General features: G+C 51.7%; 1 long non-coding RNA gene across 2 annotated transcripts; it reads right to left on the bottom strand.

The window, feature by feature from the left end:
* Nucleotides 1–4,622: 4,622 nt before the first annotated feature.
* Nucleotides 4,623–9,807, bottom strand: LOC126074738 (uncharacterized). Of its 2 annotated transcripts, none has more exons than XR_007517021.1 (4): nt 9,627–9,807; nt 9,341–9,519; nt 5,429–5,612; nt 4,623–4,807 (listed from the first exon to the last, which is right to left on the bottom strand). It is a non-coding gene; the product is annotated as an uncharacterized LOC126074738 (long non-coding RNA). The 2 variants fall into 2 exon arrangements; XR_007517022.1 differs by having other exon boundaries at nt 5,438–5,612.
* Nucleotides 9,808–13,237: the final 3,430 nt, after the last annotated feature.

The following is a 13,237-nucleotide window of genomic DNA, read 5'->3' as shown; positions in this document are numbered from 1 at the left end:
TGCATTCCTCATGGTGGCACAGTGGTTAAGAGCTTGGCTGCTAACCGAAAGGTCAAGAATCCACCAGCTGCTCCTTGGAAAATCCACAGGGTCACTATGAGTCAGAATCAACTCGAAGGTGACAGGTTTGGTTTGGGTATGCTCCAGGCCAAACCATGTACCACCACCCCCAACCAAACCACTCTGCATATTTTCAGTGGTTCCTTCCTCCCTGAGACCATGAATTTCTCTAAGTAGAATTACTCACTCCCTCTTCTGTGTTTTTCACAGCCCTCAGCATCTCATCTATATTAAGATATAAACTTGAATTCCTGTGGACAGAGTCCATTTCTAGTTCATCTCTGGATCCCCGATTCCTGCCTCTTGGCAAGTGCCTACTAAATATTTGTGGGATGAATGAGTGGTCAGCATCATGATTCCTGCTTGCTTCATTTTCACCAGTGCTGTCCTTATTGCCACTGGTCAGCACCCTCACTTGTCACCATCATTAACTCCATCATGACCACACTCCCTTCACAGCCAGCATTATTAACTCCATTGCCTGCACCATCTCATCAATGACAGCAACCCCGAAAAACCTTCATTAACATCTGGTCCCAGGGGATAGTATGCAAAGAGCTTTACAGATGGAGTTATATGTCATCCCTGCCTTCTGGGGCTCATGGTCTAAGACATAGCTGGCGCTTGGGGATGGTCATTACAGACTTTCTGAAGATGAACAGTGAAAAAGGATGTGAAAAATTATATGACATGAGAGAGTTTGGATTTGTCTCCATCATCATCAGCAAATTTGAAAGTCACCAAGAACACCAACAACGGTTGGCAAGATCTTCACTTGCTCAGACTGTTGTCCACAGTCCTCCCTCTTCCTTGCTGGTTTCTGCATTGGACTGTTCTAGTCCCGATACACTACCAGTAAGGCTAATTCCAGCAGTGAGGCTGCACCTGATGCCCCTTGCAGCACCAGAAGGTGTTGGCTTCTGAGTCTGGGGTCTCCAAAACGTGGTTCGCAAATCATTTGGGCTCTGGTGATTTCCTGGGAGAGGAACCACAGTACAGAGAAGAGGATTAGAGGGAGGTGATGAAGAGCTGGAGGTGGTGGTGACAGTTCTAGGGGGAACGCATTTGGGATGGAGAGAGGATTTCTACAGGGTGAAAAGAATAGGAAGGAACTTAGCCTCAATGAAAGTGAGGAAATGGAAGTAGAAAGGATGGGTGCATTAAAGGAGAGGAAAAGAGTAAAAAGAAAAGTGAGAAGGATAAGGTGTAAGAGTAAGGGTAGTGTTTCTCTGAGTTTTGTCCAGGCACTTACCATGAAAGAAAGGTGGCGAGAGTCTTGGCAGGGACAACTTCATCAAACCTAGGATGAGGGGTGAGAGGGCTGGAGATTCCAGTGGTGCCCCAACCTCTTGGATAAAATAAGTCCTGACCCTCCTACCCCCAGTCTCTATAAGGTAGTTGAGTTTCAGTTGTCTTACTCAGAAAAGATGCCTGGTGGGACTCTATAGGTGGAGTGGACAGGAGTCCTATATCAGTCTCTTACTGTTGAGCACATCCCTGTCTTGTGTGAAGCTGAATCCAGACTATGTCTCTTCATGGGTCAAAATTAGGGCATGATTGGCTGTGATCAAGGACAGCCTGGGTAATTTGGGCCTTGGCACCTGCTCTAAGTCAGCCAGCAGAGCAAAAAGCCCTAGGAAAAGACAGAAAACACTGTGGCCTGGGAAATGGGGACCAAAACCTGCCTGGGAGAGGGGGAAAGTGGAGAAGGATGTTTGGACTAGAACTAAATCCTCAGAGGAAGACCCAGAAGGGCCAATAGGCCTTTAAGGAACCTGGTGGAAAACGCAGTCCAGTTAGGCAGCCTGAATGATGTCTGAGGCCATTTGGGGGGTTTGTGCTGCCCTCTGGTAGCCATTGTGGGAACAGCAGAGAGGGCCACTCTAAGTCCTTAAAAAAAAAAAAACAACAAAAAAACTAGTGCCCAGGACCCTAATCCTACCAGATGGATATCTTGCTGTCCAGCATGTTCTTGCAGAATGTATACTGCTGAAATTCTAGGCCCTGAAAGCCTCAAGCCTCTTGGTTTTGATGTTAGTGGAGGGGCTGTCCTCCCCAAGGGAAAAGGGGCAAGACAGATCTTCATGTCTTCTGTCTGGAATCTCAAGAAATCTAACACGCTTTGACATATGTAAGCATTTTATGTACTATATTATTCAATCATTACAAAGTTCCGATTAAGCAGTCAATATTATTCCCGTTTTACAGTTGAGGAAACAGCCTCAGAGAGAGGAAGTGATTTTTCCAAGGTCATACAGCACCAGAATTTGAACCCAGGTCTCTTGACACTGAGTCTAGTGCCCTTTCACAGCTCTCCTTTCATAATCCCCCTGGTTTCCCACTGCTCACAATCTTGGGGTGCTTGGAGCAGTATGTGAGGACCCAAAAGTTATGGGGAAGAGGGGGTTCTGCTATGGGCTCGTGGTTGTCAAGTAAATGCTGCTTGGGACTAGCAGAGCCCTGAGTATGTCTGTGTGCTAGGGGTGCCTGGAAGAGTCGTGGCTCCATTCATTTGTTAATTCACTCATTCAGTATTTCGGAGCATCTCCTGGCCTTCAGGCTCTGTCCTGGTAACTGGGACACAGCAACGAACAGACAAGGTCTCTGACTTAACTGAGGGAGCTCACAATCTGGTGGGTGCAACTGACAGAACGTTTGCTCAGTAAATGCTAATAGATGGCTTTACATATCTGCAGGGGATGAGAGGACTGTAGGAGGCCTGCCTGGAGGAGGAAACATCTGAACTAATATTTGAAGAATGTGTTTGTCAAGCAGACAAAAAGGAAGAACAGTCCAGGTGGAAGCAAGGCTCATGCGAAGGACAGAGAGAGGGAGAGAGTGCATGTAGTTTCAGGAATCTTGAGCAGTTCTGTGTAACTGAAGTACAGGCTTCAGTTTTCTGCCTGGATTTGGCCTCATGCAAGAGATAAGACAGAAGCAGGCAGAATATGAGGAGGGGCTTTCCTTGGTGACTGTGAACACCATAAGCTTTATCCTGCAAGCCTAGGAAGTCCACAGTGTTTTAAGCTGTTGACCTTGGTCAGATCTCTTTTAGAAAGGTACCCCCGGAGGCACGACTACCACCTAACAGATTATGCACCAATCCTGGCAGGAAAACCTGACCAGACATCCCTGGCCCGAGGCGTCAGGGAAAGGTGATTGCGCACTTTCAGGAGACATTGAAAGGGTCCAATCCAAGAGTGACAGGCACCCGCATCGCAGTTTCAGGTTTGGCCTGCGGCTGTGCGAGGCCGAGGCAGACAGATGCCCAGAAGGTGGCGCGAGCCACGGGAGGCTGGTCAGGGCAGAGCTGCACCGGCGGCAGCTCTCAGAGGCTTGGGAACCCGCCTGCCCCCGGGGCGTGAACAGCCGCTGCAGAGGCGCGCTGATAGAGCGCCCGCCTCGCTTAGGGCCCGCTCGCCTGGAGCCACCCGCCACGAATTTATGGCCCAAAGCCAGATGCAGCTGCGCACAGCTGGGTATGCTAATGTGTGCAAATCAGCGCTGTCCGGGCCGAGTACTGGTGGCGAGCTGAGTCACAGCGCGGGGGAAGGGGAACAGCATCGTTACTGCTTTTCTGCTCCCCAAAGGAGTTCAGAGCAGGTGGAGGGTGTATCTTCCCTGTCCTGACGGTCCCGATTCAGGACCGTGATCGTTCACCGTGACAGCGTGTCCCCAATGACCTTGTGCTCCCACGCTCTCACCACCCCCCCCCCATCCGGCGTAAGGTGCTGGCAGAGGGAAGACCCCTGGCGCAAGAACGCCTAAGTTCCTATGTTGGTCAGTACTTGCTTCCTTCACCATGGGAGGGTAGGGGTCGCAGGGTAGGGTCCGAGAATCCCACTTGTCCCCAGCCTCGAAGAATTCTCTTTCCTTACCGCCGGGGAAGAGATGGGTTAGGATGCTTGTCTTCTTTCATTCCTTCATTGCTGATCCATCCTCCCGCCTCCCATCCCGCTTCTTGAGAAGTCCTTCCAGAAGTCTAACCACAGTCACACTTGCTAGTTTAGGTTTGGCAAGAACACTCTCTTCCCGAAGTTCCAGTTGTTAGGTTTTGAGGGTGTGAGAATGGGGTGAAGAATTGCTGGGCACAGCTAGCCACTAAAACCTCCCCCTCGCCCCCACCCCCGAGCCCTGCCCCAAGCAGGACCTGGAAGTGTGTCTGGGTTGGTGACTTTCTTCTCTGCGCTCTGGCCCTTTTTCCTCACTGGATCTTTCCACAATGGCCACAAGGGGTCTTCCTTGCGTTAAGAATGGGAAATACGCAAGCCTCCAGCGCCGGGAGGCAGGTCACCCGGCGTGGGGTTCTCCCTGCAGTCCCAGAGCGCCCAAGCCCTTAGGTGTCCCGCTGTCCCCCACCCAACCCCACCCCACCAGTTTCGCCCAGTCGCGGACGACCTTCAGCCGCGTTCTCCGGGCTCGGGGCTGGGGATCTGCACTGCGTAGCTCCCTGCTCCTTCCTCTGAGCCTTGGGAACTGCCGGAGTGCAGGGAGCCAGGCAAGGAACCCGAGGCAGACACACAATATGAGTTCAATAAATGTTTTTAAGGTGAAAAAAAAAATGCGACTGTGCTCTGTTCAGAGGCAAGAAGGAGAGATGAGATAACCTGGATGGGATGGAGCAGGAGGGTGCTGAGGCCATGGATAGGTCCAGCTGTGTGAGATCAGCACAGCTGGGGAGGTCCTGTGCTGAGAGGGAAAAATTGGAAGGGAGGGAGCGGCCAATTGAAACGCAGCTTGGATTACCCTGAGGACAGAAGGAAGGAGAGAAGAAAGATTGTCAGGATGGGGAAATGAAGTGTGACCATGGAAAAGGGGCTGGAATTTTGGATTGTTTAGCTCAGAGAAGGATAGTTGAGGCACCCACTCTTCTTCCAGTGAGAACAGAACTTTTTAGGTTTAGCTGAAGCTGTTACAGGTGGAATAGTGGGTGGTCAGATACCAGGAAGGACTTCCCCATTGGTGTCAGACCTGGGGGATGGGGTGAGAGTATGACGAGGTCCTTCCCGGGATTGGAAGTGAATCCTCTGAAACATTTTTGCAATGAAAACTCCTCAATGGCCGTGGGATATAGCTACGGGTCAGCTGCAGAATGCTAAAGCCTAGGAGGAGGCAGCCACCCTTCCCCCAGGGAACAGGTAGTGGAGCCGGAGGGGTAAGCTGAGTCCCACCAGGTGCTATTCCTCTGATCGCCCACCGGGACGGACACCTGGGTGGCCCACGACCCGCCCCTGCCCCGGTATTCTCGGGTGCCTCTCCTGAGCCTAATGCGGCGAGCTGTGTCTGGATGAGCCGAGCTGTGTCTGGATGAGCCGGAGGCTGGGCCACACACGGGCTTCACAGATCCCCTCAGAGCCCTCCACCTCACCTGTCCCACCTAGTCATCTTGGCGCCCTCAGGCTCACTCCCGAGATGTCCTCCCCCATCTGTAGAAAAGGGCTGCTGGGGCCCAGCATAAGTGCCCCCTCCTCCAGGTAGTCGGCTCTGCTTGCACCAGCCAGATCTGGAGTCCTCTCGCTTCTCTAGTTTGTTTCCCTGGGTGGACTCTTTACCTGTGAACAGGGACCACACCTTGATTAGCAGGAGTCGGAATGGACTCGATGGCAGTTAGCAACAAGGACACCACATATAGCCTTGGGGTGGAGGCCTGGGTTTAAGTCTTCCCCTTACTAACCAGTGACCTCGGCTTAAGCCTCCATTTCCTTATCTGTGAAATGGAAATGCACTCATGTCTTGTTCACTTCCCAGGCTGTCAAAAGGAGGACTGCGGGAAGTAATGGAAGCGCAAGTATCTTGTTTTATGCAAATGTAAGCTACGGGAGTTCCAGCCACTCTGACAGTTGCGTGCACAGGCGTAGATACACTCACATACACCGGTGTTGAGACTCTTGGAGTGGTTACCTGGAGGTTATCAAGCAGAAGCTGGAGAGCTGTTAGATGTAGAGAGGGAACCCAAGAATGCGACCGGTGGTCCTCGGAACCTGCTGTTCCAGACCCAGGATCTGATTCTCCAGAACAGGATCCTAGTTACCTGGGGGATTTTGGGTGTTGCCCATCGTGGCGCAGGCCCAGGAAGCCAGGACTAGAGAGGCCCTACTGTGGGAGCAACCAGACCGAATTTCTGGGCCTGGCCTCCGGCAGAGGGCGCCGACTGCAGCAGCTATAGAGACCTTTTTAGGTCCGGCCCGCCTCCCGCGCGCCCTCTGCTGGCCATGGGGGGCACCACTGCGGCCGCCCTCTTTCCTATCGCCACCAAATGGGCGGGTTTCTGCTTATCCCCGCCACGCCCCTCCAGCTGAAGTCAGGACGTCCGACTCCCTAGCTGGGCCCGGTTCTGCCCACCCCTCAGCTCCGTGGTGGGTCCAGCTCTCTCCCGTCACTAGAAGTGTGGGTGAATCAAAGTCCCAAGTTTTCTGCCCAGTTCCGCAACCACACTGGACGGCAGGCAGGAGGCGGCCAGGAGAAAAATCTCAACAGCCTCAGGCTTAAATACCCACTGCTGTCGAGTCGATTCCAACTCATAGTGACCCTGTAAGACGGAGTAGAACTGCCCCATAGAGTTTCCAAGGAGCGGCTGGTGGATTCGAACTGCCGACCTTTTGGTTAGCAGCCGTAACTCTTAACCACTACGCCACCAGGACCTCTTTATGTCCAGGCTTATGGAGACTTGAAATCTAGTCTGCCTTCTCCCAGATGACTGGCCACTGCCTGGTCCCGACCTGTCAATCCTTCAGAATCTCTCACCTGAATGATTGTTCCTGCCTTCTAGCTCCCTGCCTCCCATGGCCCCTCCTCTCCACTGCCCATATTTTCTTTCTAACGTACAAATCTGTACAGATCGCTTTCCACTTAAAAGTCCAGTCTCCCCATTGCCTACAAGAAAAGGTCCAGACTGTGGCTCATGCCACCTTGACCCTTTGTCATCTGGCCAAGCAGAAGCCTCCCATCTCATCAGGTTCCCTGCTTGCCTCCCTGCTAGCAATTCTTCAAACACACCCTGCTCTTCCATGTCTTCGCACATGCTTTTCTGTCTTCACTTGGCAAATTTCTACATTCCTCAAGGCCGAGAGCCCTGGGTGTTACAAACAGGTAAAGCACTCCACTGCTAACCAAAAATTTAGAGGCTCGAGTCCACCCAGAGGCACCTCAGAAGAAAGCCCTGGTGATTTACTTCTAGAAAATCAGCCATTGAAAATGCTATGGGGCACAGTTCTATTCTGACACACATGGTGTCGCCATGAGTCAGTCAGCTTCATGGCAAGCGGTTTTTTTTTTTTTTTTTTCCAGTTCCTCAAGTCCCAGTTCAAATGTCCTTTCCTCTGGAATTTTTTCCTCTGACACTCCAGGCAGGATGTTCCTGTGCTAGCATGGACTTTATACACACTTAGGAAAAAAAAAAAAAAGTCATATATATATATATATATATATATATATATATATATATATATATATATATATATATATATATATATATATATATATATAAAACAACATTTGCCAATTCAACATTTTTCAACATCTCTTTTTTAAATGCCATTTATCCTGAGGTGTTCTCTAATTACAAGTTCGTTTTCCCTCTAGCACTAGAGTTCTCTAGGGCCAGGTCTGAGGGGGGAGGGAAAGGCTGGGATTGGTACTCCTTCACCCTGAGACCCTCCCAAGGTGGAGTGGAAGGGCCTGAGGGCTCTCTGAGAATGAAGACTTGGGAAGGACTGAAACAAGCTGACCAGATAACCTCAAGCCCAGATAACTGAGAGCCCGATATAGGTCAGCCTAGCTAATGGCCGACAGGTGCCTTAGTCCCAGACACGGTCCTGCCTCCAGAGAAGGGGTGTCTCCTGTCTGCCCCTGGGCCCGGAACATGGCACGGCTGCCTTTATCTGTTTAAAGACTGCCTGATCAGTCACCTCACTCTCCGGGCAGGCCTCTGCCTCTCCCCCACCCTCCTTCTTCCTCCCTCCTGTGGGGAGGGAACACTCCAGATCCTCTGGTTCTGGGGATCCAAATCTAAGTCCGATGCAGAACTTAGTACTGCAAGAGCCTGGAAACAGCTGGGGGAAGGCTTCTCCCCTCTATAGAGGTCCAGAGACTCCCCACTGACTCCTGGGCTACATCCCCAAATCGGTCTACCCCTACTACAGAACTCCCTGGGTCCCCCTTGTCTAGCCTGGGGCTTGGGGGAAAATCATGAATTTGGGAGACAAGAGGTGAGATAAAGACCATTTGTTGAAAATAGCATCATCAATCATTTGCTAGAGAGAACACATCCAAGAATTCCCCAAAACCTGGGTACTCGGCAGCTCAGACCCCTAGCCTAAGTTGCTTGTGGTGCTCTCTATCTCCCCTACCCCAGCCCAATCCTCTGCCTCCCTGGTCAGCTCCCTTCCTGGGTTTGAGGTTACCTGGTCGGTTTGTTTCAGTCCTTCCCAAGTCTTCATTCTCAGAGAGCCCTGGGCCCCTTTCCTCTCCACTTTGGGAGGGTCTCAGGGTGAAGGAGTGTCATCCTCTGCCCTTCCCTCCCCATATTAATGATCACATTTCTGAAAGAGCCTGGAGGGGAGATTCCCAAACTCCTAGTTGCAGAGTTCCAGTCTGAGGATGAACAGATAAAAAATGGCTTGCCAAATTAATTAATTATTTTATTAGCCTGAGTAATTATTAATCAGGTCATTAATCACCCAGCTGTGCACTATGCATAGTAATTGTGTGTCGGGGGAGCAGTGGTGGAGCAGGTTATGGCTCTGAGGTCTGGCTTCATCTGGACTTCCTCCTGATGCTAGCAAGGCTTGAGAAGTTTTGTAGTTCCCATTTCTTCCCTCACCCTCACAGCCACACTTTGAGATTAGGAAAGAAATGGGTGGGTCTATTTGGGTCTCTTTGCCAGGGCAGCACACATGTCGACATTCTCCTCCTGTCTTCCAGAGTTTAGATAGAAGAAAGGAGGCAGGAGATGTACACAAAATGAAAGGGAAATGAAGAGAAATTGCACACTTGTGTGTATGGGACAGAGGGGGAACGGAGCTGGGAAAGACGGGTTGGAGGAGAGAGTCCCTAAGGTGCCAGATATTCCCACTACCTCGGTCTGACTGGTCATTTGATGCATGAGAACCATTCTGGCATTGATTAAAAACTCTGCCTTTGGACATGACGCTTTGGGATGGTGTAGATGCCACCAGAGACAGAGAGAAATAGAAGGGGCAGAGAACACAGGGAGGAGGAAAAGCAAGGTGAGACAGGTAAGGAGAAAAGAGGAGGAAGAAGGATAGAAATAGTTCTTTACCTTTGGATTTGGAATCCTGTCAGCTCCAGAATTCTGGATTTTTGTCTTGCTGGGGTGGCTGGGGATTCCTTTTCTGTGCTCTCCTTTCCACACCTCTCACCCCACTCAAGGTTCTCTTTCCTGAGGTTTGGAGTGGGTCCCAGCTCCTTGAATCTTTCCTTCTGGGCCATTTCCTGGGACTATAGCCAAGGGCGGTTAAGGGGAGATGTGAGAATAAAAATGGATAGTGAAGTGGTAGCAGATTATATTTGCCTTTGACACCAGGAAGTTCTTTTGCAAGTCTTACCTCCATCCATCTTGCTGTTTGGAGATACCATCAACTATATGCCTATGTGGTGCCCCTTCAGAAAACCGAGAGCTCTTGTCCCTTGTGTCCCACTTCCCAGGGCTCCTTTTCCTCGGGGCCAGGTGCTCCCAGATCCCCTTCCTTCTACTCAGCGGAGGGGGAAGAGATTTGTGATCATGTTTTTAACTGCTCCAGATCCCTCTGTTCATAGCTCATTTCACTTTCTGTTTATGGTAAATTTTACTCTTTATTTATAGTGGGTACTGCTTTGTTTATGACCTGCTCGGGATCAGTTTCATTTTTGTATCTCCAGTTCCTCTCCCGTTCACTGTTTGTTTATTCCTTCTCTTGGTGCCCTCTTTGCAGGCCCTTCACCAAGACCCTGCTCTAACAGGGAAGGGGAGGGCCTCGGTCTGAGAGCCTGGACCTTGCCGACTAGAGGAGATAGTCAGGCTGACAGGGGGCTCAGTGGTGGTGGTGGTGGTGGGTCAGGTTCCTGGGTTGGGGAGGCTGAATGCAGGGATAGCTGGGAAGAGGAAGGAGCTGGAGGTGGCCCAGAGATCCTGAGAAAGAAGAGGCCCTCAAATGTCTGGCCCCACCTGTTTGGGGCTTAGGCTGCTGTAAGGCTATGGGACTCCTGCATTCCATAGACCCTGGCCCCCGGGGGCCTGTCCACTGGGCATCCCTGTTCAGTGTATCTTCTCATCAGAGCAGAGCTCCAGGGGCGGGCAGGGGGTCAGGCCCAGGGGCAGCTCCTGACATGATAGAGCCTGTCATGAGATAAACATGGGGCCGGGAACCAGGCCTCTTGTTTGGAATTCTTGGCGGTTGGGGATGGTGGCGGTGTGTGGTGGAGGCAGCTGGTGGGGAAGGGTATGGAGCAGAGAGAGCAGACCTGACAAAGTCTGGGGAGGTGGAAAGGGGGACCGCAGCTCCGCAGCCCTGCAGCCCTTGACATTGTTCAAGGACTTGTTGCTGAGGGCTTGAAGGAAAGGACTAGCATCCAAAGTCCTCTGAGATTGACTTGCCCTCTTAGGAAATCACCTGGTACCACCTCTGAGTGGGCACCTCACAGGCATGGGTGGGTTCTCAGGACCCCAGGGTCAGAAAGGGTAACGCAGCCCAGTCTCAGCCAAGGTTACAAGTTCTTCCCCTTGTCTTACTTCCATCTCTTTCTCTGCAAGAGATTGGGGGAGTGGGGAGTGGAAGGGGTAAGAGCGGGGAGGGCAGGGGATGCGTATTCTTCCCTCCAGATTCTCACTGGGGGTCGTTAGTCTTCAGCTAGAAGACAGTCTTCAGCCAGAAGACACTCCTCAGCCAGAAGACACTCCAGGGAACCAGCTCCAGCCCTGCCTGAGTCTTTTTCTTGACTGCAGACAGACTCAATTAAACTCTTCCTAATTTTTTATCCTTGGTGTATGTTGGGAGGGCATCTTCCTCCCATTCCTGGTGCCCCCCTTTTCTGTATGTCTCTAGGAGACATCACAGATACGACTCTGTCTCCATGTGCTTCCCTCTCCCCAGTCTTTCTTAGGCTGGGACCTCTCTGGAAAAAGGTGTCTTATACTTTCTCTCACCCCATTCCTCTTCGCTAACCCTGCCCAGCATCACTGGGAATCCCTCCTTCAAGTCTCTTCTTCTTCCATTCAGTTTCATCTGCCCAAACTTTCCTCTAGAAAACAGGTGTTCTAGTCCCCGAATCCTACTCCATTCATCCCTGGGCCCTATACTCCAAGGCCCTTTTATGGATGCCCTAGTGGTTGTCCCAGACACCCCAAGCACTGGGGAGAACCTTCTGGCTCCTCAGGTTTCCAGATTGCCAAGGGGAGAAGAGCATGCAGTTCTGCCCATTGCCAGCAGAGGGCAACACACACAAACCCAGGCAGAAGGGTGAGGAGGCGGAGGGGCTCAGGGTGGGGTGACCCTGGTGAGAGGTAAGACAGTGGAAGCTTGCAGCGTAATGACTGACTTGGGGGTAGTGGTAGCAGGACACTTCTAGGACCATGAAGACGATACTAAATGGGGTGGGAATCTCTAGTTCTTCGTTTTATCCACAAACTCTACAATAGCTAATGATACCAGCTACAGTTCAGGGCAGGCACTTTCTACATGTAATAAGCGAAATTCTCAAAACGAATGTGAGATACTATTATTTTCATTTTACAGAAGGAAAAACTGAGGCTGAAGAAGGTTAAATCATGTACCCAAGGTCATAGAGCCAGGAACTGGCAGAGCTAGAATTAAGTGTCTGGCCTTTTCACGGTGGCCCATGCTGGGGGTATGCCTCCTCCCTCCCAGAGTCAAAGTAAGGAGCCTGGAAGGGGCCCTGGTGGCGCCCACCCAGCCCCCTCCTTCCGGCGCCCGGCAGGGTTCAAAGGAGGGGCTGGGAAGTTGGGCGGTGGACCCCTGCCCCCACAAGCCTTTCGTCCCTCAGCTTGGCCAGATGCCTTTGGGGCCTGGAGACAAGGACCGGAGAATGGGGCTGTCATAAACAGTGTCGGGGCTGCACTACAAGGCTGTAAAACCAGCCCGGCAGAGGCTGGAATGTGGAAGGATCTAGGAAGGATTTTCCGGCCGGGTCTGGCCTGATAGCATCTTTGGGGCCCTGGGGTCAAAGGGGAGCCCGCCTCCCTCCACTCCCTGTCCTGGCCATCCTGCTGCTCTCTCCTATTCCCTCCCCCTCCCATTTCCACCCCCCCCATCTCCCTCCTCTCTTCTAGAGATTTCTCTCTTGTTTCACACAGCAGTGTCCAAGTGTCTCTACCTCTGCTTGGTCTCTCTCAGCCCCTTCCTGTCTGTGGGGCAGAACAGCCTAGTGGTCTAGACAGATGCCTCTGTGTGGGGTAACTTTGGAACTTTCCTGCCTTGAACCTCTCCTTACCTGTAAAATGGAAAATAGTGCAGTCCCTAGCTGTGAGGACAGATGAGGTAATATTTTAAGGTGCTTAGAACAGTGCCTAGCTCATAAGTGCCACCTCATTGTTAATGTCATAAGTATCAGCGTGTCTGTTCATTCGTTTCTCTTCCCTGCAGAGGGATCCAGTCGACCAATGGATTTTCTTCTCTTAATTCCTTCTCATAACTCTCACCCTGATCCTGGAGGGATGGAGCAGCTCTGAGGACAGGGTGCATGGACATCCCACCTCCTACCAGGTCAGGCCCCCTGAGCCTGGCTCTGCAAGCTAGGCGGCCATCCCTTAGCTAGCCAGCAGGGGGCAGCAGATGCCTAGACTGTGCTACCCAGGAAGGGGTGTGCCCAGGCTCACCTGGCCCTAAAAGGGAAGTGGGCAAGGAGGGCAATGAAGGGAGCACAGTGGTTGTGTGTCTGTGGCAAGGCCAAGTTGATTCCAGGGTGCCTTCTTCCTACTCCTGTGCCTCTGTGTGTGTATGTGTGGCGAGGCAGATGGCCTGCCCTGTGGTTATCCATGTTACAGGGGCAGGTGTGTATCTTAGAATGTACCAGAACCACCAAATCAGCCTGCTACAGCCAGAAGGAGCTTGGTGATTGTCTAAGGGTCCAATCCTCCTATCTTCAGGTGAAGAGGCTGAGGCCCAGAGAAGGCAAGCTGCTTGCTCATGCTTGCACAGTGAGTTTGTAGCAGAGCTTTCAG

The sequence above is a fragment of the Elephas maximus genome, chromosome 4 (genome assembly GCF_024166365.1).
Source record: "Elephas maximus indicus isolate mEleMax1 chromosome 4, mEleMax1 primary haplotype, whole genome shotgun sequence".
Taxonomy (NCBI): domain Eukaryota; kingdom Metazoa; phylum Chordata; class Mammalia; order Proboscidea; family Elephantidae; genus Elephas; species Elephas maximus.
The sequence above is the reverse complement of the archived record's forward strand: the minus strand, read 5'-3'. Positions and strand labels throughout refer to the sequence as shown.